The following is a 25,403-nucleotide window of genomic DNA, read 5'->3' on the forward strand; positions in this document are numbered from 1 at the left end:
GAAGAGACTATGAGTTATTGATCTCATGCTAAACATGACACTAGAGTTAGCCACCCAGCCAGCCCCAGCCCCCCTCCTTTAGAAGGCAAGGTTTCCCACCAACTCAGTTGAATGATGGGCAACTTTCAGGAAGGGTCAAGGGCAGGAGCATCTCAGCTTTCATTGTGGGAGTTCAGGACACATTCTGGGTCATGATGAAAGGTAAGTCTGAAAGGCCGCTGATGTACATGCTCCAAGGATGCCTTTAGCAAATGGCAGATGGCGGGGCATGTACTTTCTCAAGCGGACGTTGCAAAATGAGCCGCAGAGCTGGAGTTTGTCAATGCCGGTTAGATGGATTTTCAACCGTGCGGCTCATAAATAAAGTTGAAGCCACCTGATTTTTTTACTCAATGTCATGAAATCCAGTCATGGATAAGGATTCTTTAAGCAACAATAAAAAACATAAAGTCAAATTCTAAAAAACTGAAGACAAAAATGTGTGGTATAGCTTGAGGGAAACCCAGATATAAATCCCTGCTCAGGCATAAAGATTGCTGGCAGTCCTGGGGTGAATCACTAGCTATCAGCACATCTTACAGAAACAGAGGGACAAATTTATTTAAAACCAATCCTGAGCGCCTAAAAAATGGCCAGAAAGAAATTTAACAGTTTAAAGTAGGGAAGAACAAGCATTTATCTACTTGCCTTGAAATGGGCTTGATCATCTTTGTGTGTTCCAAGCTCAGAATTTACTATTTAAGTCACTATTAAGTACATATGGAAAGCTGCAACATTAGCTAACACTGATTCCTTGTGGTAAGGGGAAGCTGCAATGTTTGAAACGAAGGGTAGCTAACTTTTTGGCCAAAGGGGCACATTCAGTCTTAGAGATGATGAAAAGAAGGGGGACGGAGGAGAATCAATCTCAATTACTCTTCAGCGTCTTTAAGATTGATTCTCCTTTTTTGACATTCCCAGTGGATGCTTCCTGTTTTTCATGTTTCACATTCACTCTTGGCCAGTGCTCTGAGAACTGCAAGCTGGTGGTGGGTGTGCTCCCCCTTCTCTCTCTCTCTCTCTCTCTCTCTCTCTCTCTCTCTCACACACACACACACAGACAGACATAAGTAAGCACACAGCTGATTACTGTAGATTGGCTGAGCAGGGCATTATACTCCCATCAGGGTACTGGGTTGGGAAGAGAGGTTTAAACCTCGCTGTCTACCCCAACACTGTGGCTCTTTTATTTGCCACTACCACCCCTTTTCGCTGCTACAGTCTTATGCGGACAGAAAAATTATTTCAGGGATTGCATCAGGACCCTAGACAAGCGGTTAAACCATCTCTGCTGTTCACATATTTTTAGGAGTTAGTCCCATTGAACTCAAGAGGACTTACTTCTGAGTTGACATGCTTAGTATTGCACTGCCAGAGAGAAATTTTTTAAATCAATTATGAGGTCTTTTATACTAGAAGCTGTATTAGTCATCATAACAACTTTTGCATTGTATTTGCTGCGAATCACATCTCAGTAGATACACTTACAAATGTTTTCCTCCATTTTTCTTCCATACAAATGTGATGGTTCTATTGATGGCATGTATTGGACAGACACACACAGGGACATCACAAAAGGTAGGTGTGTGTGTGTGTGTATGCATATATATATATATATATATATATATATATATATATATATATATGATACGCACACAAATACCATTACTTACCTGTGTACAACAACAAATACCAATCAGCAAACTGAACAGGTCCAGCAACTACCATGGCACAACAGCAGAGCTAATATCATGTTCTTTCTCATTATGAATCTAATAGGAGGGGGTGGGGGACACAATTACCACTATCATATACACCAGACAGGGGAACTTAAGGCATCATAATCACAATTAACTGATGATAATCCCCCAGACGCTTGAATGATTAATGTTTTGGCTACAGTGCATAGTTAGCGAGGACAGAGTGTAACCACAAGTTCTGGTTCAGACAACATGCTAACAGAAGCATGGGGAACAGCAAAGCAGATTCAAGCTTCTCTCCAGGAAACTGCACATTATGGAATCTTGGTAAGCCATGATATGGCTCTCATTGTTGTGCAAATCGGTTCAGTGACACAGAGCTGGGAATGGCATTTTAAAACTGGTCAAAGCCGCCATAATCTATGCAGCGACCTCTGTGGTAGAGGGAACTCCAGGCTCTCAAGCGTCTCCTCCACTTATATACCTTCTGAGCAAAGCCATATTGCTAGCCAGCAAGGGACAATGGCAACAGAAAGACTCACTGTGGGACCTTAACTGTCAAGAGATACTCATAAGAAAATGGATCAAGCTCTGAAGTACCTTCATCCGCTCATGGACGGGGATTGCAGGGGTGGGGTGAGACGTTTAATTCAGTTTGAATTTAAAAGTGAATTTGCCTGATTTGCTTTTTCTGAAGCCTTATATCCTAATCCGAAATGTAGCCGCTCTATGCTCCTACGAATATTGTGAAGCAGAGCTTTCTCCACTGGCAATGGTTATTTGATTTGTCTAAGTAAATCAGGGACCTCTTTTTCTGTAGATAGGGAGAAGATGATGCATTTAACATTGGACTGCATTGTTTCATGAGTAGGAGAAATTTGGATTAAAAGAGATAAAGTCATAGAAACAGGTTTAATGGCAGAATCCGAGACCTGGGAGAAGAACTGGTGGAGGAGGACTGGAAGAAATTTAAGGACTATCTACAAAAACATTGCAAATTGTATGAATGTTAAGAAAGATGTAAGATTAGCAACAACATGGTACCAACAAACTAGTTAAAAGGAATAAGAATCTAAATGCTATTAAAAGAAAAGACAAATTTTGGATAAATATTATGTTAAAACTAAGTCTTTAGAATTGTGGTTTAAATTTTCTAAAATTAGAGACTTAATATTGGAAAATTGTACTATAAGAATTGAAACAAGTTAATAATTTGCTGGTAAAATTTAAGAGTTTGGAATGCAGGAACGAGAGTCGCGAGGAAGTCCAAGGAGGAGAATGAAATGTGGATACTGGAAAATTATATGTTACTCTGTATGTTTTTTTACTGTTTAATTTTTTTTTAAATAAATATTATTATAAAAAAAAAGAAACAGGTTTAATGGAGAAATTACAAATGAGAACATTCATTCATTCATTGCCATAAAATGAATATGATGGTCTAAGCTTTCATGAAGCGCAGTTTCTGGGTTTTACCATTTCCGATATCAGATCAGGAACGTCATCTCGTATTAAGATGGCAATATCCAAAAAGGAGTAGGAAACTGAAATATACTCGGAGTTGAGAGTGGATTTCATGCTCTTTATTCAGCTCATAGTGGTGAGGAGGAATGGGAGTTCCCCCAGAATGTCTGCTTTATATACTGTACATTATTTACACAGTGGGCCCCACGTGATTGGCTAATTCCGGGATTCTCCTGTAGGCCAATCAGGTTGCGGATTCACTTCCACCTGAAGCTGGATTGGGTGGCTCCTGTGGACCAATCAAACTGCTGCATTCTGGGTCCTATTGTTCTAGGTCCAATTAGACTGCTGCATTCTGAATCCTATTGTTCTAGGAACAATCAGACTGCTGCATTTTGGATCCTATTCAACTCAGTACATAACAGAAACATTTCTACCTAGTAATAAACTATAACTGACTGTAAGGTGGCCATACTTGAACAAGGAAACTTCAGATGGGAACTACAAGGGGAAACTGTCAAATTGCAATTTATTAGGCAATTCGATTCTGACACCTGTGGCTTAAATCAAGATTATGGTTGTGTTTCTTTAAAAATCACACTACATGTGATAATTAAAATGTTTGTTTATTGCTGCCTTGTTAACTGATCACTGCAACTATTTTGTTTTCAGGTGATCATCGTTGTTTTCTCCCCGCCACACATTCACATTTCATTTCCTTCTTGACGTACTCCAATATATTCCTCACCACCATGTGTTTATATGCTTGTCAATTCAATATTACACTTAATGCATCTAATGCCATTGACTGTGGTCCCCAAATGCTTATGCCAGGATCAATCAGCACTCAAACTGACATAACAGGCTAAAACAGCTGGCTTACAGGTTTCAGAGTTGGAATTGTCGCTACAAACCGACCCACAGGTAGACAGGCTTCAAATAGCCATGATTTGGCAACTCCCTGTGTAGAGACCGATAATCACTTTGGTGATATGCTTGAGAATATTATTGAGAATGGCCCCCAAATTGCAACACAAAGAGTTAAATTCCTGTGGCTGACTAGGGCAGAATCATTTTCTCTGTGGGACCAGGAAGTGGAAGCAACCGAGTCCTTTCTGAGGGGATGGGGAGAACAAACACTATGTGCTTTTAGGGTAATAAACTGGTAATGTTTTCACCTTGCCACTGCACACAACATAACTGGGGTATACAAAATGGCTTCCTAGAACAGGGAATGGGATGGAAAGCTACCTCATGAACTACCTTCTGGGGGGCTGCATACTGTTGATGGGAAATGGCCAAAGGTAAAAATGTGCAGGGCAACAGATATGATTTTTACCTTTGAACACTAGATTACATTCCAGCCAACACCCAAATCAGAGCTTTCTATGCAAGTGCACCTCGAACAAGTCAAGGAAGCAGCACCATCATAGATCAAGGACACACTCTAGCCAGGCACAAATGTTTGGGGAGTGTGTGAGCAGAGCACATGAGATCTCTCCTAGACTGTCCTGGGCAGCTGTACCTCACATGCCCTGATCATATGTAACACAGGGAGCAGGTAGTGAAAACATGCTGGGTGAGGCCACTTCCCTTATGCCTTACATACGAAGCAAGCCATATTTCTGCTTCCCACTGATGATGCATGGAATCCACACTTTACTTGCTCTGCACAGGGCAAGGTTCATTTACAGTAGCCTCTTTCTACGTGTTCCGCAGCTGGACTATTGAAGCCACTCCAACTTCCAAAATGTATTTGAGAATCTTGGCAGGGTTGAACCACCTCATGGTATTATCAGACCCATGGGAGTAAGACAGGTCGCAGGGTACACAAGAGAAATGAGCTTTTTAAGAAGACTTCAAATGTTTTATTTGGAAAGGCTGGAGATAAATGCTATCAACCCCCCCCCCCCCCCGCGCCAAAAAAACACACACCCAGATTTTGTATATTATGCGTGGCAATGGTTTTGGTCTGCATTGCACTACTTATAAAGATATTGGTATTTTTGAATGGACAATGTTGTGCTATTGCTGTACGATTGGCAAAATTGGTTAATTTGTCCTTTTTCAACATTCTAGATGAACATATTTGAGGGGAGATGAACTCACAATAAGCAAACAGGTTTCCAACATTCCTTCCCAACCACAGTCCATCTTCACTACTATCAGTGTAAATTAATTTTGCCCAGCAGCGGCTTCCACTTCACAGTCTTGATAAGTCAGTCACACTTTTCCACTATCGTATTAGAAGTGGGACATAGGTGTTCTGGGTGGTGGTGTTCACCCCATCTCCCTGCTACAGTGAAGCGCTGGTAAAATTATTCACTGCGAATATTATTCACTGCAAAGGCAGACTTTTAAAGCATGAATTTCACCAATGTAATTATTCATAAACAGTCACTGAATAGATTTTGCAAATGGGGAAGATGTTGGTTACTGACAATTTGCTATTCAAGGGAAAGGCTAAAAGATCAACTAAATACAAATAACACCATCCATCTATTTACCGATTGGTTAAGACTAAAATGTTTGTGGCACTACCTTCTTAGGCAGGTTTGTGTGGCCCTTACATGGTCGGTTTTGAGGCTTTGTTTACACTATAAAGTACAGTGGTACCTTGGGTTAAGTACTTAATTCATTGCGGAGGTCCGTTCTTAACCTGAAACTGTTCTTAACCTGAAGCACCACTTTAGTTAATGGGGCCTCCCACTGCCGCCGCACTGCTGCTACGCAATTTTTGTTCTCATCCTGAAACAAAGTTCTTAACCTGAGGTACTATTTCTGGGTTAGCGGAGTCTGTAAGCTGAAGCATATGTAACCTGAAGCGTATGTAACCCAAGGTACCACACAAATCTATGACCTCTTGTTTTGCCACTATTTGGTGACTCAGGTTGCTAGCTGAGATCAGATTTTTATTTTCTTGTACAGTTTCAGTTTCTTCCTCTGCCTTTACTAAGGAAACCAAATAAAATGCAAAGAAATATAATCCTCAATCAAGGATTGGCCTGGCTATCTTGGGCCAAACTGTATTGCCTCCTACAGCCAATTCAGAGCTTGAGGATGAGGGGTGGGGCCAAGTAGGAGAAGCCCCAGGGATCAGATTAGAAGCTTCAAGGATGACATTCCGTCTAGACCCAGAGAGTCTCCATCTTTGAGTTATCCATTGCCCCAGTTTCATGGGTATATTTCTCTTGTAAAGGTTGTCCCCATGCATCCAGTTCAGAGTTTAAAAGGATGTGACTAATTCAATTTAAATTCCATCTGTGCACCTAGGTTTCTACGTCAACACAACCAAATATCTGACCATCCAAATGCATTTGAATATTCATGGAACTCCGAGCATGGAGGGCGAAGTTTGCGCTGCGTGGTAATTGACGAGAGACATTCGACTTGAAGAATGAACAACAATTGAGTTATGCTAATAAAACAATTCTTTGTCACTTATTTTGACCATTCTGAACAAAACGACAACATTGAAATATCAATCCTTATAGAGGAATACAAACATAATTGAATAATTACGACTAATACATGCATGGAAATCACTGTTTGCTGACATTCTGCTATGTATATGGAAAAGAAAGGCACAAATTAGATGAATAAATTATTTATTATGAATTATTCACTCGGCTCTAATAACAGGCCTGTCTTGTCAGATTTCAGAATGTAGCCTGCGAAAATTACCTGGTCTAACAGGATTTGAGATACCTCATTGAACTCCATCTTTGTTTTTCCAATCAACTTTCCTCTACTCTTATTATCTCACTGGGGATATCTGGGGCTTTGAAACCTTTCGAACGACATCACTTTTAATATTGCTGGATTGGCACCTAGTAAATCCAAAAGACTTTTGTAATAAATAATTTTAATCATATTAAAAAGGAGCTTGATATTGATAGATGATGTTTTGGGGCTAATGGGACTCTATTACTCACTTGGATAGACCAGACCCATGAATACAACTCTGCAGCTTCAATAATGGGTAAATAAGGAGTATTTAGATATTCTGATGTCATAATTCGGGGTTTTCCTTTGTGACATGCAATTGTGATGTATTGTTCCCTTAATTTTTTATCGTAATAGATATTTCTACTTCGTCTTTGTCATTTAGCACAATAAGTTGAAGCTTGCAGTGGCTGTTGGACTCCCATGAGTTACTCTAAGGCAGGACTGAGTAATGTTTTTGGAAGGGCATATTCATGAAGAGCCAGAGCCCCAAATCAGTGGGGGACCTCCTCCTCTTCATCTCTCATCTTCTGCCTCACCAAGTTAGCTGCCCAGGAAGACATGAAGAACTCTTGTCAGAAGAGTGAAGTTACGGCTTATAGAAATTAGTCCTGGGGCCTCATGAAAGTAGGAGAGGTCTCATTCCAGGCTGAGTCTACAATCACATTTCCAATCCTGAGGATCCAGTATGAAACCGTAGGCATCACTAAAGCCTAGAATATTTCACTTTTTCTGGGGGTGTGAAGACACCCTTCTCCTCCATTACTATAGCCAGGTTCCTTTCCACTGAAGATTTCCTTCAACCTTTCTTCCATCCTGGATAGAGAATTCCCCTAATAATTCCAGCATTGGCAGAAGCACCACACACTTGCCACAATTTCACCTCTGTTACAACAAATTATTGCTATTTGCATCTGTATTTCTGAATAAACCAATGAGTGTTCTGACACACTGACATGGGGGAAGAATACTATTGAGTGTATTTAATAGTTTTGTGCAAAAGCGCATACATTATCAAACAGATTCATGCTTGCGAACACATACTTTATCGGTGCCATTTCGCTTCCTTCTATTCCACCATCACATTTAAACATTTCACTTCACACAAACACTCCAGCAGTTACAAAAAGCACATGACATATGTGGCATAGTACAAAATAGACTGCACAATATATATATTTTTTCTATGTGCAGAAGTACATAATGGAATCTCATAAATAGGCTGTTATTTTTAGCTAATACACAGCCACACTCAAGCACACAGATAGCCAGAAAATCAGCATGCAGTGGAAACAACGAAAGACAGGGAAATACCATGGCATTTACTCTGAGGTATGTCTGCTATTAAAGCGTGCCTATAATAACAAGCAAGACGTGTCTCTCATGTTAGTTCTATTCAGCATAGACCCATTGAAATGAATGGGTGTGAGTAACTTGGGTCCATTCATTTCAACGGGTCTACTCTCAGTAGAAATTTATTGAACACATTGTGAGTATTTACATATTTACTGCTCTTCGTTGGCTGCAACGTCTAGAGGCAAGGAGACTCACCTGTCTAGAAATGGTGGGGATGGGGGGTGGGGCAGGGATGCTCCCCTGCTCTCCGAAATGGAAGTGTCAGAACTCTCTTCCAACATGGCTAAGAAAAATCACTTCCTCTTATTATCATGCTTGCAAAATACCTTTTATACCAAAGTAGCCTTTTTGAACTGCTGCATTATTTAAAAAGCGCTTCTGAAGTCTACACTAATTATTTCCACTACTAGATCTTTGTTCATCCGTTCAGTAAATTTTTGTACTTGGAGAATTCCAGCAAATTAATCTTGCTCTAACCAGGATATGTGCTTTACTTTAAAATGAATTTTAATAATCCTAGCATACTTTTTCTCCAAGCCAGTTCTGTTATCCCATTATTCAATCCGCCATACCCACCCCCTGGCTCTACAAACTGTTATTCTGAATGTTCCCTTGATCCTTTTTTTTTTTAGCACCATTGGCAAGATTTGCTTCTTGCCTGTTGAAAGCCTTTTGTCCGGTGATGTTTAGAAAAGCCTCTACCTTGGTGGTTTATGCAAGCGTAGCAAAGTGCAGTGCTGGTATTTGGCATCTTTCATTTTGCAAATAGGTTAGGTCCATCAGAGAAACTTGAGGTCCTCCAGATGTTCTTGGATTCCAGCATGGCAAAGATTTAGTCAGAGATTACGGGAAATGGAGCACAACGACAACAACTAGATGCAGATAGGTAGCCGTGTTGGTCTGCCATAGTCAAAACAAAAAAAATCCTTCCAGTAGCACCTTAAAGACCAACTAAGTTGGTATGAGCTTTCGTGTGCATGCACACTTCTTCAGATACACTGTATCTGAAGAAGTGTGCATGCACACGAAAGCTCATACCAAGAACTAACTTAGTTGGTCTTTAAGGTGCTACTGGAAGGAATTTTTTTGTAACAACTAGATGGACACAGATTCCTGATTTCTGTGTTAGATGATCAGGTGCTCATACCGTTTAATAGAAAACAGTTTTCTCTAATACCAAACTCAGGGGGTGAGTGCTGACAAGACTCATGAAGGACAAGGTTATTCGTGGAGAACATGGCTAGCATAACTACCAGCCCCAATGGTTATGTTCCACCTCCATTCACAGGTGAGGAGGTGCCCATGTCCTGCTTGCATGCTTCCCGCAGTCACCTGGATGGCCACTGTGAGAATAGGATCCTGGATTAGATGGGCCACTGACATGACCCAGCTGGATCTCCTTATGTAGCCAAAGCAGGACCACTGAGAAACACGAGGGATGCATTAGCATGCTCAGGGGGACCTCCAAGTTCCCAGAAGTACAAAATATAAATCAAAAACAAAACCCTAAGGGGAAAATAGAAACCCAACCCAAACATCCCAACTCAATGAGGACTGAACATTCTCAGTAGCTGAGGAGCCCAAGGATGATTAGCTGAAACCTGAACTCCTACAACCCCTTGTAGGAGGGATCACCGGGTGTGGTGTTTGCCCTCCTAGGTGTGTGACATCATACTGGGTTCATAATGAAAGGGTTAACTAAGTGTAAAATGACTAACCAATAGGAACCCAAGGGGAGGAGTTAGAGTTGTTAAGAAGTCAGTCTGGAGTTAGAGAAGAGACGGAGAGGATAAGTCTCTGGGTTGGGCTAGTCTGATGTGAGAGAATCTGTTAAGAGGAGTCAGTCAAACAGTTGAGATAATCAGCCAGAAGGTATTAGGAAGGTATAGGCCGGTAAAGAAAGTTAAGAAACTGACCAGAATATTATCTGAGAAACCATAAACTTGTTAATACTTATAAAATAAACTTGTTTATTTGGTTCAAGTTTAACAACTGTCTGGACTCAGTGTGTACCCGAGAGTAACGGGTTGGTGGCAGCAGGGAAGCGAGCACAGTGGTGGCACAGGGATCAACAGACCGTTAAATGTCCGGGGACCCTGTGTGATCGCCACACCGGGTTACAAGACCAGGCTGGGTGGGCTCAGTCTCTTGTTTGGTGCCATCCCCACCGTGTTCCCAGAACACTCCTTTTCTCTCTCTCCTTACACTAGATTAGGATCTGCTGTGCTCAGTTCAATAGGCTAGGTCCTGGCTCAGCTGGGATGGGGAGATGCCTCAGCATATCTCTGGTTTAGCTAAGGATGAGGGAGTTATGCTGGCATAACTCAATTGTGCCAAGAACCTCCTGACACACTCAGAGGTATGCTAGATCATCACCTGCTCATCCTAGTAAATCTTGTCATAGGATTGCTCCCTAATTAAAGTACCATGGGAGTGGGGATGGACAAGTCCAGCTCTGCACATTGCCAGCTCAGTTTGCAGTTGTTGCTTTTTTATAAAAAGAAAGAAAAGAAGAACAAATCTTCATGAAAAATCATTTGCATCATGCTGAGAATATCTTCTAATATCCTCTTTCTTGCATGCTATTTTACCTCATATGCACATTTTTGTTTTCCAGTTTTCTCTATAGCTATTGCATTGTTGTAAATTATTTTCACTACGACGTGCATTTTGTGCACACTTTAAACTAGGGTGTGCATCTTTGTACACGACTGCATGACAAAATTCAGAGAAGTGCATATTTCAAAGGGTTTTGTTTCAATCCATCTATTGTTTCAGATGTGCGAATGGAATCAGATTTCTTCCTCATCCATACATTGAAGTGGACTCATTTGTAATGGGGGGCAGAGATCCAAGCAGCTATCTATAGGGAAAGCAGAGAGAGAAAGATGAGACTCCTTCAGATGCTATCATCTGATTTTCATGCTTGCCATCTACTCTTGCATTTTATGCTTTGCCTCTGGCAAAGAATTAAAATATTGCCTGGTGAGTGAGGACATACATTAGCATCACAACCCTACCCATGTCTACTCAGAAGCAACTCCCATTGAGTTCAATGAGCTCAATTACTCCTGGGAAAGTGGGCATAGGCTTGCAGCCTAGTTCACTTGATATTAATGAAAACCGTTTATGCAATCCAATTACTCTTGCGAGGCTATTAAAAAGCTTACAGGGGGTTAGCAGAACAACCAGAGTGTTTGGTCAGCAGCAATTTTTAAAAAGAGGGGGAGAAAACAAACGAAAACTGTTCTGGAAGGTATACGTGCTTGATTTCATCAAAGCATCCCTGCGAAACTCTTTCTGGCAACTGGCAGAGAGAGGGAGGGCACATAATTATAGGCCAAGCAGAGAGCACTCCTTGCAAAGCACTCCTTAAGTTTTTAATGGCTCCAGATGAGCCTTTGCTGCTTGAGGGGACCTGCTTGCACAGTGGAAATGGGTTATACAAGCACCAATTATACTCCTGGCTCATCTACTCATGGTCTTCCATTGCTTACGCTTAAGGGTGGACACTTTAACTGAATGAGGAGCATCATTTCATTTTAGAATGGAGGATCTGATGAGTCACTTGACCTTCTTCCTCAGTATTTTCTCCTGAGGGCACCTACCTTGTACTGGGATAAGTTTTGAGTCACTCGTTGCCGTAGGTGTCAAGAAGCTGCAAACAAAATCTGAATACGGTGCAGTGAACGAGCTTTTTCAAATGACCTGGCATTTAGCCAGAATTCAGACTTTCTTTTTGAAAGAAGAAGAAGAAGAAGAAGAAGAAGAAGAAGAAGAAGAAGAAGAGGAGTAGTTCGGATTTGATATCCCGCCTTTCACTCCCTTTAAGGAGTCTCAAAGCGGCTAACATTCTCCTTTCCCTTCCTCCCCCACAACAAACACTCTGTGAGGTGAGTGGGGCTGAGAGACTTCAAAGAAGTGTGACTGGCCCAAGGTCACTCAGCAGCTGCATGTGGAGGAGCGGAGACACGAACCCGGTTCCCCAGATTACGAGACTACAGCTCTTAACCACTACACCACACTGGCTCTCAGTGTGGCTCTCTGAAAGTAACGCCAGGGTGTAAGCTCTACTGAATGCAAGGACTTCTGAGTAGACCTGCATAGGCTTGCTGTGTAAGTGCCACCAACAATACACTCTCTGCCCATTTGCTCAGAACAGTCACAATTTTCTAACCCAGCATGGAGTAGGGAATTTAGGAGAGAGACATTCCTGCCCTGCCCTGTGTCTGCCACAACCAGCCCTGTTTCTGTTCTGCTACCATTTGTCTTCTGATAAAACCTATGTTGGCCAAAACTAAAATTATTGTCTAATCATTTTTTAGGCACTTCACATGAAGGGAAATGCCAAAAACAATACAGACCATAGCATAATTATTTATACAACATTTGTAGATGATAAACGTTGATGAACCACTTGTATCCACTTAAATGATTTCCATTCCTGACCTCTGATGAAGGGAAGGTTTTGGAACCTTGAGGCAGCAGTGGAGAGATGGATAAGAGGCTTGAACAATATCTAGGTGGATACAGTCTGCTCTGTTTCAATAATGCTGGTCAGAATTGAAGTAGGATCAAGCCGTAAGGGGGTGGAGAATGAAGAAGCAAGCCCATACTTTTGGCAGAAGGGGATATGCAAGTACTGAAAACACAGAAAGTCGAGAGCAGAGTTGGATTCCAGCTCCCATTAGCACCAACTTAGCATGGCCAGTGGCCAGTGCCAAATGTGTTCCTTCAGGTGTTTCTATATGGTTCATTGGATTGTCTCCTCACTGGTCCAGCTCAAGTGCTTTTGCCTGACTGAATGATGGCTCTTGGGTAGCAATAGGGGTGGGTGTGGTGTGGTGTGGAAAACCCCAAGTTCTGCCTGTCTGGAATGATATTCCTGTTAAAGTAAGGTCACCTCCATTTCCCCCACACTTTTGCCTCTGACTCCACCCACCACTGGCTCCACCCACCACTAGAAGTTTGTTCACAAGAGAATGTGGCCTTCAGGCTGAAAACCCATCATTGCTCATTACTTCTTCTTTCTTTTTAAAAAGTGGAGAGAACCTAGAGCTGAAACCTAAACAGCCTTAAATTTGTGATTCTCAATTATGAGTGTAAGAGGGGTTAAAAAAATCATATTGGGATAATCGACATGACTATATAAATATATTTCTCCTCTGTTCTCACTGCTGGCTTTCAACTGGTGCCTCTATGTGTATATTCATTCCATTTCAGTTCTATTCTTGTTATACTCTCGAGATGAGTTCAAAGTATCACATTTCTAAAGCCCAATCCATCATGTTCTAATTCTCTGCCAAATAGTATAAGAGCAGAGATTGGTACAAGTAAATCCATGTTCATGAAAAAAGAAGGGAAGAAGAAGAAAGATTCTAAATGAGAAAAATTGCCGAAAATGAATCCATTCTCATGACAATCTTGGGACTATAATGAGAACTGAAAGTGGCAAAAAATTCACCAAGTGCTCATATTAAAGATGGTAATGAGAATTTGTGTGTGTGTGTGTGTGTGTGTGTGTGATTATATATATATATATATATATATATATATGCTTTCGTAGATTTTCACGGGTACAGGAATGCAGGTTTTGGTGTCCTCGGGTGTCTTCCCGTGTAAAAGTTGGGGTGTCTAGGCGACGTTTCGACGAGGTCTCACTCGTCATCTTCAAGATGAAGATGACGAGTGAGACCTCGTCGAAACGTCGCCTAGACACCCCAACTTTTACACGGGAAGACACCCGAGGACACCAAAACCTGCATTCCTGTACCCGTGAAAATCTACGAAAGCAAATATCTCACCTCTACGGGGAGGAAACCTTCCAGCTGACTGAAGATGACGAGTGAGACCTCGTCGAAACGTCGCCTAGACACCCCAACTTTTACACGGGAAGACACCCGAGGACACCAAAACCTGCATATATATATATATATATATATTCAATAGCTTCTATTTGACAAGGACTTCATCAAATACCAAGGTTGTGTGTTTTTTGTGGTTTTTTAAAGAAAATATCAATTTTAAAAAGACCTCAGAACGGAGCACCAGGCCTCAAGAAAATATTTAGGAAACAGCAACTATTTTCAATACAAATCGTGAGTATTTTGAAGTAACCAAACAGGGTCATGTGCATATCTATGTGGATTCAGAGCTACTGGATGAGTAGGTTTTCCAATTCATTACAGTGGATGAAGTAATTCTACACTTGTCTGCTTTCCAATCTATGTACAGATTGGAATCCCTGTGCATTTCAAGGTATTGGGAGAAACCCAAATGAATGGTCCCGTGCTTTCTTTTCCTACCTCCTACCTCTTTCTAGCAATGGACTAAACATATGTTTGGGATTTCAAGTTGATGCAACGTTATCAACTGTGGGTGCTTCCAGATTTATTTGGGGGGATGGGTTATTTAGCTATCAGAATCAGGTCACTGGCGACAGGAGTGTTTTTTGTTTATCTGGTTTTCTTGAAAAGAGAAAGGTGCTGGCTGGTGTTGGGTTGCCAGCACAAAATAATGGTGGGAAGAGTCTAAGAAGCAACTATTGCAGTAGTCCTAGCAGTCCTGTGTGTTTGATTGCTCCTTGAGTGACAAACCATTGAATAAGAGTATATGGAGGAGAAAGGCACTGAAATAGTAATAAGGAGCTAAATTCAAGGAAGGATTAGAGCGTAAGCACTTTAGAAATTGATACCATTTGAGTGAATGTATCCTTAAGATCTTAAGCATGCTTAACCTTCCCTGGAGTGTATTTTAGTAGAGTGTATCAACCACCAGAGAGTTCGTGACAATCGTGTTTATCGGGCTCTAAGCATGCTGTTGTCATTTAGCAGTACTTTCAGGTACATTTATGAACACTGCATGTTCCATGAGCCATGAGACTCCCCAATCCAACCACAGGAGTAATAGCTAGGCAAAGCAGCCTGCCAAGGAAGGTAAAAACTATGGGGTTTATGTGTTTGTGTACATACATATACATATGTACACAGAGATATATATGTGCACACATATCACCCTTAAATAGGTTGCTTTGATGGTGATTTTAACATCTCAAAGCATAAATCTGCTGATCCAGGTAATAATAATAATAATAATAATAATAATAATAATAATAATAATATATTATTTATACTCCACCCATCTGGCTGGGTTTCCCTAGCCACTCTGGGTGGCTCCCAACAGAATATGAAAAACATGATAAAAGATCAAACATTAAAAACTTCCCTAAACAGGGCTGCTTTCAGATGTCTTCTAAAAATCAGATAGTGTTTATTTCCATGACATCTGATGGGAGGGCGTTCCACCTGCCGGGTGGCACTACCAAGAAAGTCCTCTGTCTGACTCCCTGTAACTTCACTTCTCACAGTGAGGGAACCGCCAGAAGGCCCTCAGCACTGGACCTCAGTGTCTGGGCGGAATGATGGGGATGGAGACTCTCCTTCAGGTATACAGGGCCGAAACCGTTTGGGGCTTTAAAGGTCAGCACCAACACTTTGAATTGTGCTTGGAAACGTACTGGGAGCCAGTGTAGATCCTTTAAGATTGGTGGTCCCAACAGCCACTCCCAGTCACCAGTCTAGCTGCTGTATTCTGAATTAGCTGTAGTTTCCGGGTCACCTTCCAAGGTAGCCCCACGTTATAGCCTGTTACCTTCTGAAATACCTTTCTGAAGCCTTATCTCAGGGGTTAGCTTGTGGCAAACAGTTCCATGGATTCACCTTTGCACTGCATTGAAGGTGAAGTAGATGTTACAAGAGGACATGGAGCTGACACTGAAAATGAAGTCCCCAATCACCTTCTCCTCGTCCATAATATGTAGTAGTAAACTTGGCATATATCATTAAGCTTTGTGTTCCCCTGCTCTTCACAGTGGATGGTGTAAGGTCGAGAAACATGCTATAATTAGGTCAGTTTATTGGGTAAGTAAGCTGAAACACACATTGTGGAGATGAGGCAGCATCTGTGGCCCTTTGAATGTGTAGTTCTGTCCCATCAGGACTGGCCCTATCAATAGGCAGAGTGAAGTTTTCATCACAGATAATTGATTCTGGGTGTCATTAACAGGCAACACATTCTGAGTCACTTCATTTATTATCATTATATTTTTACTGCCAGAGAGCAGGAGATTTCTCTTTCTTAAGTGCAGAATAAGTGAACTAGTCTTGGGTACTGTGCACTTTGACTTGGTGGTGATGCCCACATCATTTCCTGCACCACATCAGGTGGCAAAATACCTTGGGCCAGCCCTGATCCTCATTTCACAGTTGATTTAAAGGAAGTACAGTGGTACCTTGGGTTACATACACTTCAGGTTACAGACTCCGCTAACCAAGAAATAGTGCTTCAGGTTAAGAACTTTGCTTCAGGATGAGAACAGAAATTGTGCTCCGGCGGAGCGGTGGCAGCGGGAGGCCCCATTAGCTAAAGTGGTGCTTCAAGTTAAGAACAGTTTCAGGTTAAGAACGGACCTCTGGAACGAATTAAGTATTTAGCCCGAGGTACCACTGTATATTTAATAGGTATAGGAACAGCCAATACTATAAGACTCAATACTAGTACCATAGTCTGCAGTGATATTCCTCATATAAAAATAAATAAATTCTGCTTTTGTTTGTTTGTTTCTTTTCATGTCCCTTATGATGATTAACAGAAGCCCAAGAATTTGATTAAACACGAAAACGTGAAAGCTAGCAGGAGAAAGAGAAGGATATATAGACTAACAGTCTGAAGAGCGTCAGCACAGAAGTTGCAATTGGTTTCCATCCAGCTGAATTAGCATACGATACACAAGTTGCCCATTCATCTCTGCCAATGACTGGCCAGGGACAAAAAAGCATTCATCATTCATTAGATCATGAAGGTCAGAAGAAAAGACCTAACTAAACATGAAAGGGATGGCGTGGCTGGGAGGTGACTTTACTGAAGAGTTTAGGATTAGCCAGTTGCCACAGGGCAGGTGATCTGCATAGGCTGGATGAGCGGCCAGGGCGGAATAAGCAATGCTAAATGGTACCAAAGCAAATAAAAAAACAGCTAAGTGGCCGAAATAATGGTTGGTGATATTGTGCAGGAGGCAATGCCCTCAACAGAGAGATGGCCAGCACCTTTTGTATATTCCTGGGGAGCTCAGACTAGCCTCTTCCTTTTGTGGTCTTCAAATCACTGTCTGATTTCATAAAGTTGTAGAGGAAAGCCGTTGAGCTTCAGTTGATGATATCTTCTCATTGTGTTCATTGTTCTGATGGTGTGAGCCAGATTAGAAATAGCTGTGACGGGGTGGTGGGGTGGCACAGTTGAGCCAGCTTCCTGACACCAGCATCACTGTTGCTGACCTGGATGGTGGTGGTGAGGTCAGCACCATGTGGGTTCAACTGCAGGAGCAGAAAACTGGTGGCAGCTCTCCCATTGAGGCACTCACATAGCACCAACCTTGCTGTTGCCCCATCCCAATCTCTGCCACATCCAAGGAAGCAGCAACCAACCTGATTTATATCTCCTGGACTAGCAAGCAGATTGGAGCTTAGCTACCTATCTCAGTTTGCACTTTCTGAATGTTCTGGTGCACTTCTTAAAGGTTTATCAAAAAAAGCTCTGAAGTGCACATATTGAGAGAAAATATGTTCACAATGCATCCTAGAAATGTCTAATCAAAAGTATGCCTCATTGTGTATAATGGGGCCTACTTCCAGGTAAAGAGCTATAGGGCTGCAGTTTTCTAAAAAAATAATAATACAGTGGTACCACAGGTTACATACACTTCAGGTTACAGACTCCGCTAACCCAGAAATAGTGCTTCAGGTTAAGAACTTTGCTTCAGGATGAGAACAGAAATCGTGCTCCAGCGGTACGGCATCAGCAGGAGGCCCCATTAGCTAAAGTGGTGCTTCAGGTTAAGAACAGTTTCAGGTTAAGTACAGACCTCCGGAATGAATTAAGTACTTAACCTGAGGTACCACTGTAATGTGGGAACAAATACGTATGTGTGTGTGTAATTATATACTATTTAAATATGATTTTTGGTGTGTAAATTTTCTAAATTTTGAATTTGTTTCCAAGTGCAGGTTAACTTGGAAACAAGATGGAAAGGACTTATATGTGAGCAGAAATAGGCTCCATTCTTATAAGTAAGGATCTATAGCTTCAGTGGTACACTTAAGATTGCTGACATTAGGCTTGCAACATAACGCTTGGATTCTGTGTAGATGTGTAAGGTAGAATACTGTGTATGCAAATTGTGTGTGTGTGTGTGTGTACTGGTGATCAGCCAGGTGCAAACTCAGCTGTTTAAAGTGGTCAGTCATAAGGCTCGGAGCATCTTTATCCAATCTGATGCTTCCAGATGTTGCTTGGCTACAGCTTCCACCATCCTGGACCATGGGATGTGGTGGTTGGGGCTGATAAGAGTTTCAGTGCAAAACATCTAGATGGTGTCAGTTTTATTGGAGAGGACTGGCTTAAAGCAGCCTAGTTCCTTGGGTTTTGAACCACTTGATGTATTTGACTCTTCAAGCAATGCAAATAAGATGCATATAGGATCTAAGGGAAAGACATGCATGTTCAATAAAGACCAGCATGCAAAGCTAGACATTCAGTTTGTGATTTAACTGGAGATGTTCTTCATACCAAACAAACATTCCTCTACACATTAAGAACTATCTGCATCCACATGTCTGCTCATTTGTTTTGGATGCCTAGCCTTCAGAGGTGAGCTAGGAGATGGCTCAGCATACAGCCTTATTTTTTGTGGTACCCTGACTTGGAAGCACACTTCCCAGGGATGCTCACCTGGAGCCAACTCAGATGCTTTTTCAATGTCAGATGAAGATAATTCTATTCACTGATGCCTTTTAGATATTTTGGCTTCATGCATCCTTTTATCTAGCTGTTTCTCCTTTTTCTGTTCAAGCCTGCTTTCCTTCTTTAATGTTGATAATTGGATTTTGATTGCTTTTAAACTTCACGTTAAGCTACTTTGAGAGGCAGCCACCTGAAGCAGCCGGGTATGGATTCTCCAAATAAATAGACAGTTCAAGAAGCTACTCACCCGATCGCTCTTCTGCAGAGGGGATTGCTGCAGCCAAATAGGAAAGCAAAACTCTCTGTATAAATGGAAGAGGATTCTGAGCTCTTGCATCCCTTCTTTCGGGTCTCTGTAAAAGCTACAGGTGGATTCTGAAGGGAGGATTTGAATGGGCATTGAACTTACATGGGCCTGAATACAGTGAGAGGACCAGTTGAAACTAATGACATGATTGTGGTGATTAGGCTGTTGATGAAGCTACCAGAAGATATATTTTTTGTGATATATAATTTTTTTTAGTGATATACTAAAAAATTCTTCCACTCTGACCATTCTCCATGGGGAAAGAAAATGCATTAAAAAGTCATCAAAGATTAATGTTGTTTTTTCAGTGAAATTGTCATAGACAGAGTTTTATGTTAGATTGAACTTACTTTTGAGGTGGCACTTTAGAAATAATCTTTCTGAATGTCTCCATTCTGCATCCTTTTTTAATATTTATATTTTATGACAGTGATTTCAATTAAAAGAAATAAAGAGATACAGAAAAAAGAAGGAAAAGGGAGAGGAAGAAAAACAACAACAAAGATACATATAAAAGCGAAAATATGCACACACACAAAAAGGTGGCAGATATAACACCATTCACTTTGACTCTAGATGTGGGTGCCTGTACCTTATTTTGCTCCATTTTATAAACTCCAAGGGAAATCCAAATTTAAAGCTAACTCCATATGCTTATATCCTTATAATTTTTATCAAATTTATCATTTTTTCCTGACATCTAATGATATGAGTACAATCTGATCTTTATTTTTATCTAAGTCAACCAAATCTGCCACTGTTCTATTATCTGCAGCCTGTCTTGTTTTGATAAAGCCGATCTGATTCCTCTCAGTTGCTGCTGCAATTACCTGTTGGATTTTATTTGCTAGTGTCAATTTTAAAACCTTTGTATCAACATTAATCAAGGACATCGGGCGATAATTTGCACATTTTGTGTGGTCCTTATCTGGTTTGGGAATAACTGTATTATCTGCTTGGTTAAATATTGTTGATAAGGTACCTTTATCAAGTCTCTCATCATGTAGATCATCTAGGTGAGGTCGTTTTATTTAATTTAAGAAAGCCTGCATATCCTCGTGGGTAACATCTTTTGGTTTAGTGTATAATTGTGAATAATTTTTTCAAAAAATTGGTTATTAAGATCCTTTGGGTTTTTACAGACTTCACCTTTATCACGTTTAATACTTGGGATAAAGGCCTTTTCCTTCTTTTGTTTTAAGCTATTTGCCAGAATTTCCCCTGTCTTTTACCATTGTCTTACACAAGTGAACATAAATTCTGTTTGCTGAGACAGTATATTATTTAATTCAAATTTCCCTTTTTGTAAAGGTAAAGGTACCCCTGCCCGTACGGGCCAGTCTTGACAGACTCTAGGGTTGTGCGCTCATCTCACTCTAGAGGCCGGGGGCCAACGCTGTCCACAGACACTTCCGGGTCACATGGCCAGCGTGACGAAGCTGCTCTGGCGAACCGGCACCAGCGCAGCTCACGGAACGCCGTTTACCTTCCCGCTATAAAGCAGTACCTATTTATCTACTTGACTTAAGGGTGCTTTTGAACTGCTAGGTGGGCAGGAGCTCGGACCGAATGATGGGAGCTCACCCCGCCGTGGGGATTCAAACCGCCGACCATGTGATCGGCAAGTCCTAGGCACTGAGGTTTTACCCACAGCGCCCTTTTTGTATGTCCTTATATATCATAGTGGTTGGATCCCTGACCATTTCAGCCCAGAGGCCTTTAAGTTCTTTTTTTGGTAGTTTCCCCCTTTTATTCTTTAATTTATTTTTATATGATGGGCATGCAATTATTCAACCACGAATATATGCTTTATATGCTTCCCATTCAAATATACAGGCAGATGCATCCCTTCCAGGTGCCCAAACGTCTTCAAAACTCTTGATATCATCAACCGGACTTTTCTTTAAATGTGGAAAGCCAGGAAGGCTGCCTAACATGCCCCTAAGAGCTGTTCTCTTTGGTGCTTTGTTGTGTGTGTGTGTGTGTGTGTGTGTGTGTTTAAGGGAAGACTTTTCACTGTCATTGAAATAAGTGCGGATTGCTTTTCAGGAATGAGGAAGTAATGCCCTTAGAAACAAAATCAGCAGCCTGGTCACCAGCCTCTTCAGCTTCCCCCACTTCATTCAAATCTCAGGGGAAACTCCCATGACACTTTTCAGATCAGGGTGTACAGGCAGCTGGGGAGGCTGTAGGGCGCTGGAAAAATTATTGATGGAGTAGGGAGCAGAGAAACACATCTTGTCCTCAGCAACCTCACAAAATAAGGTAAGTTCAGCCCCAATCCATAAGTGTGTGTGTGTGTGTGTGTGTGTGTGTGTGTGTGTAGTAAAGCAACCTGCAAATTAGGCAGAAAAGCAAAGTGAGGGGATGTAACAATTTTAAGAAATTGGAGAAACAGCACTGTAGGCACTAGAATGCTTTCTTTTTTCTTTTTTAAACGCATTTTTTTATTAAAGATTTCTTGGTTTACAAAAGTACAGTGGTACCTTAGGTTACATACGCTTCAGGTTACATACGCTTCAGGTTACAGTTTCTGCTAACCCAGAAATATTACCTCGGGTTAAGAACTTTGTTTCAGGATGAGAACAGAAATTGTGCAGCAGCGGCGCAGCGGCAGCGGGAGGCCCCATTAGCTAAAGTGGTGCTTCAGGTTAAGAACAGTTTCAGGTTAAGAACAGACCTCCAGAACAAATTAAGTTCTGAACCCGAGATACAACTGTATGTGCAATGTCTCTTTTTTCAAGTTACATTTTCTGTAGATCAGTTTCTTTTGTTGAGACATTAGGGTTACATTAGGGAAAAGAGGAGGAAAGGGGTGGAGGGGGCCATGGTGAGTGGGGGTGGAGTCTATCGAACGAACTTGATATCCCGCCTTTCACTCCCTTTAAGGAGTCTCAAAGCGGCTAACATTGTCCTTTCCCTTCCTCCCCCACAACAAACACTCTGTGAGGTGAGTGGGGCTGAGAGACTTCAGAGAAGTGTGACTGGCCCAAGGTCACCCAGCAGCTGCAGGTGGAGGAGCGGAGACTTGAACCCGGTTCCCCAGATTACGAGACTACCGCTCTTAACCACTACACCACACTGGCTCTTTACTTAATGTATGTGTGGGGTTTGTGTCAGCATCACTTGTGCGGGTTCTCTTTACTATTCGCTTGTGTTCCTTTGGTGGTAGAGACCTGTCAGGAGTAAGCATGGACCAATGGTACCAAACAGTAAGGGAAACAGCCTTATTAGAAAAACTAACCAATGAACTGAAACTGACATGGGGACAAATGGAAGAAGATGCCTTCACCCCAGTATGGCTCCCTTTTATCACATACACAGCCCAACAAGACAATGGCAAAAATCCACCAACAGCGTACGAATCAATACGGCTAACCTGATTCAAAAACACCCCCCCACCCCCCCCACATGAAAACAAAGTTCACCACAGCCAATCACTAGAATGATTTCTAAGGCACCAAAGCAACATGGCAACAACACAGCTTCCTGTCTCACAGAAGACGGACAATTAGGTTTGAACTGCTATCTCACCAAATGGTAACTAACCACTGGGCAAAAAAGCTCTGCTGTGCTAATTTCTCCACAGTGGGCATCTGGGCATCGGAATCAGCACAACAGCCTGAGATCCAGCAATATCTGAGCACTGCAATCAGCATAATGGTTATGGATTCTCAACTGCATTTCCTTTTTTTAAATAATAATAATAATAATAATAATAATAATAATAATAATAATAATTTTTATTAGTTTTTTCAAATACTTTAAACATAAAATTCAACATTATATATACTGTAGAAAACATTTGGCTACAATAGCCTGAGACTTCCCTCCTTCTTGCATTTTGGAATTGCAATTATTACTATTAAATCCTAATCATAAATCAACAATTTTTAAATTATACTTTGCAATAATTGATAGAGTCCACCTTACAAAACTTCTTGCAACCCTACTAGCGAAGTTAGTTGTTTACAATTGTCTTTCAAGTATTCTGTAAATTTGTTCCAGTCTTTCAGGAAAGTCTGGTCTTGCTGGTTCCGAATTTTCCCTGTTAGTTTCACCAACTTAGCATAGTCCATCAATTTCGCCTGCCACTCTTCTTTTGTTGGTATCCCTTGTTGCTTCCATCGTTGGGCTAATGATATTCTTGCTGCAGTTGTTGCATATAAAAACAGTCTTTTATCTTGCTTATGTGTTTCATTAGCTACAATGCCTAGCAAGAAGACTTCTGGTTTGTTTTTTTACAAATGTATATTTCAACATTTTTTAAAGTTCATTATAGGTCATTTCCCAGAAAACCTTCACCGCCTTACAGACCCAGATTTTCAACTGCATTTCCATGCCTCCCTATTTACACCCTGAAGTATGTTTGGGACAGCTTCATTGGATGTATCCGATCTAAATCATTATTGACTTATTTAGAAAACTGAGTAGTGACCATCACAACTGGAAAGTGCATGTCTCAAAGTGGCATTCAAAGCAACACATGAAAACACTCACGTATACGTCACCCAGATCAAACCTCTCCATTCTGAAGGAAATCAGCCCTGAGTGCTCACTGGAAGCACAGATCCTGAAGCTGAGGCTCCAATACTTTGGCCACCTCATGAGAAGAGAAGACTCCCTGGAAAAGACCCTGATGTTGGGAAAGATGGAGGGCAGAAGGAGAAGGGGACGACAGAGGACGAGATGGTTGGACAGTGTTCTCGAAGCTACCAGCATGAGTTTGACCAAACTGCGGTAGGCAGCGGAAGACAGGAGTGCCTGGCGTGCTCTGGTCCGTGGGGTCACGAAGAGTCGGACACGACTAAACGACTAAACAACAAATACGTCACCCAGCACACATATATTCCATTGCATGGTAGCAAAAGAAGCTGTGCTTGGAAGCCCCACCGAGAAAGACATTTGCTTTGCTAAACTATCCCTAGTGCTAAATCCAGTGGAATAATAATTACTATTGGATTGTAATTTTTAAAAAGACACACATATATAATCTAAGTAAAGGGGAGGGGAGAAACTTGTGATTAACGAAAGAAAGGTCGAATTTTAGTGAACTTTTCTGATGTTTGTATCATGTTTCCACCAGCTGCTTTTTTAAAACAGAGCATGATGGGTGGTGGTTAATTGTCTCCATCTTGAAGCTACCTGCGCTTGTTTGTATGTGTCAAATTAAAATAATATTTGAACATGTTTATGTGTTAATATGAGGGGGGGTCTCTTTGTGAACTGAGGATCATATTTATTTTTAAAGCCCTCTTCACAATTGTCGCAGTAAAATCTGTTAGGCTTACTTTTCTCAAAGCTGTCCACTTTCTCGTCTCTCCCTCTCTCCCCCCTCTCTTTTCTTTAAGGCTTTCTTTTTGTTTTAGCTAATTACATATATAAAAAATTGTACAACAAGGGAGCTCATTAAATTCGGAATGAAGAAGGAGTAAAAGGTGTTACGAGAAGTTAATTAACAAGATACAAAGGCACCAATTAACACCTATATTTGCAAAGGAAAAAAAAACTTTTTTCATACTCTATAGTAGGGGAAAAATCACAGCTGGTTACACATATTTAACTGGCAGAAGCATAATTTTGATTCTTATGCCAATATTAATCCTAAGAATCCCAGTAGGAAAAGAAGTCCAAGCCATTTCACTCCGCTACCAACCAAGGTCCTTTTTTTTATAAGATGAGCATCTGTTCAGGTATTAACATTTGTGACAGTTGAAATGAACACATCTACAACAGGACAAATAAAAAAAAAAGGCCCCCACTTTCAGACATTTCATATTTTATGGTATTCTGAATTATTTTTAATTTGCAGTTGGTAATTAACACCCCTATGGAGAATTATTATTTTCAACGTTGTAAATTAACTGCTAAAAATGTGGTATCACCCTTTTTATACATAATTGCATTTTTAAAACTTTTAAAAACCTCTCTCTCCCTTTCTCTCTCTAGCCACTCTGTGGTATATTTCTAAAGGTGTAGCTAGAGTTAAAATACACAAATAGACCGCCTATGAA

At 41.1% G+C, this 25,403-nt stretch overlaps 1 long non-coding RNA gene across 1 annotated transcript in view; it reads right to left on the bottom strand.

Annotated features, from left to right (window-relative positions):
- LOC309368378 overlaps positions 1-25,403 on the bottom strand; it is a 602,774-nt gene that overhangs the window by 323,383 nt on the left and 253,988 nt on the right. The window contains exon 2 of the long non-coding RNA XR_014167752.1: positions 23,912-24,163. This is a non-coding gene — a long non-coding RNA (uncharacterized lncRNA). The remainder of the gene's footprint in view (positions 1-23,911; positions 24,164-25,403) is intronic.

The sequence above is a fragment of the Podarcis melisellensis genome (assembly GCF_964234715.1).
Source record: "Podarcis melisellensis genome assembly, chromosome: 4".
In the NCBI taxonomy this organism is placed as follows: Eukaryota; Metazoa; Chordata; class Lepidosauria; order Squamata; family Lacertidae; genus Podarcis; species Podarcis melisellensis.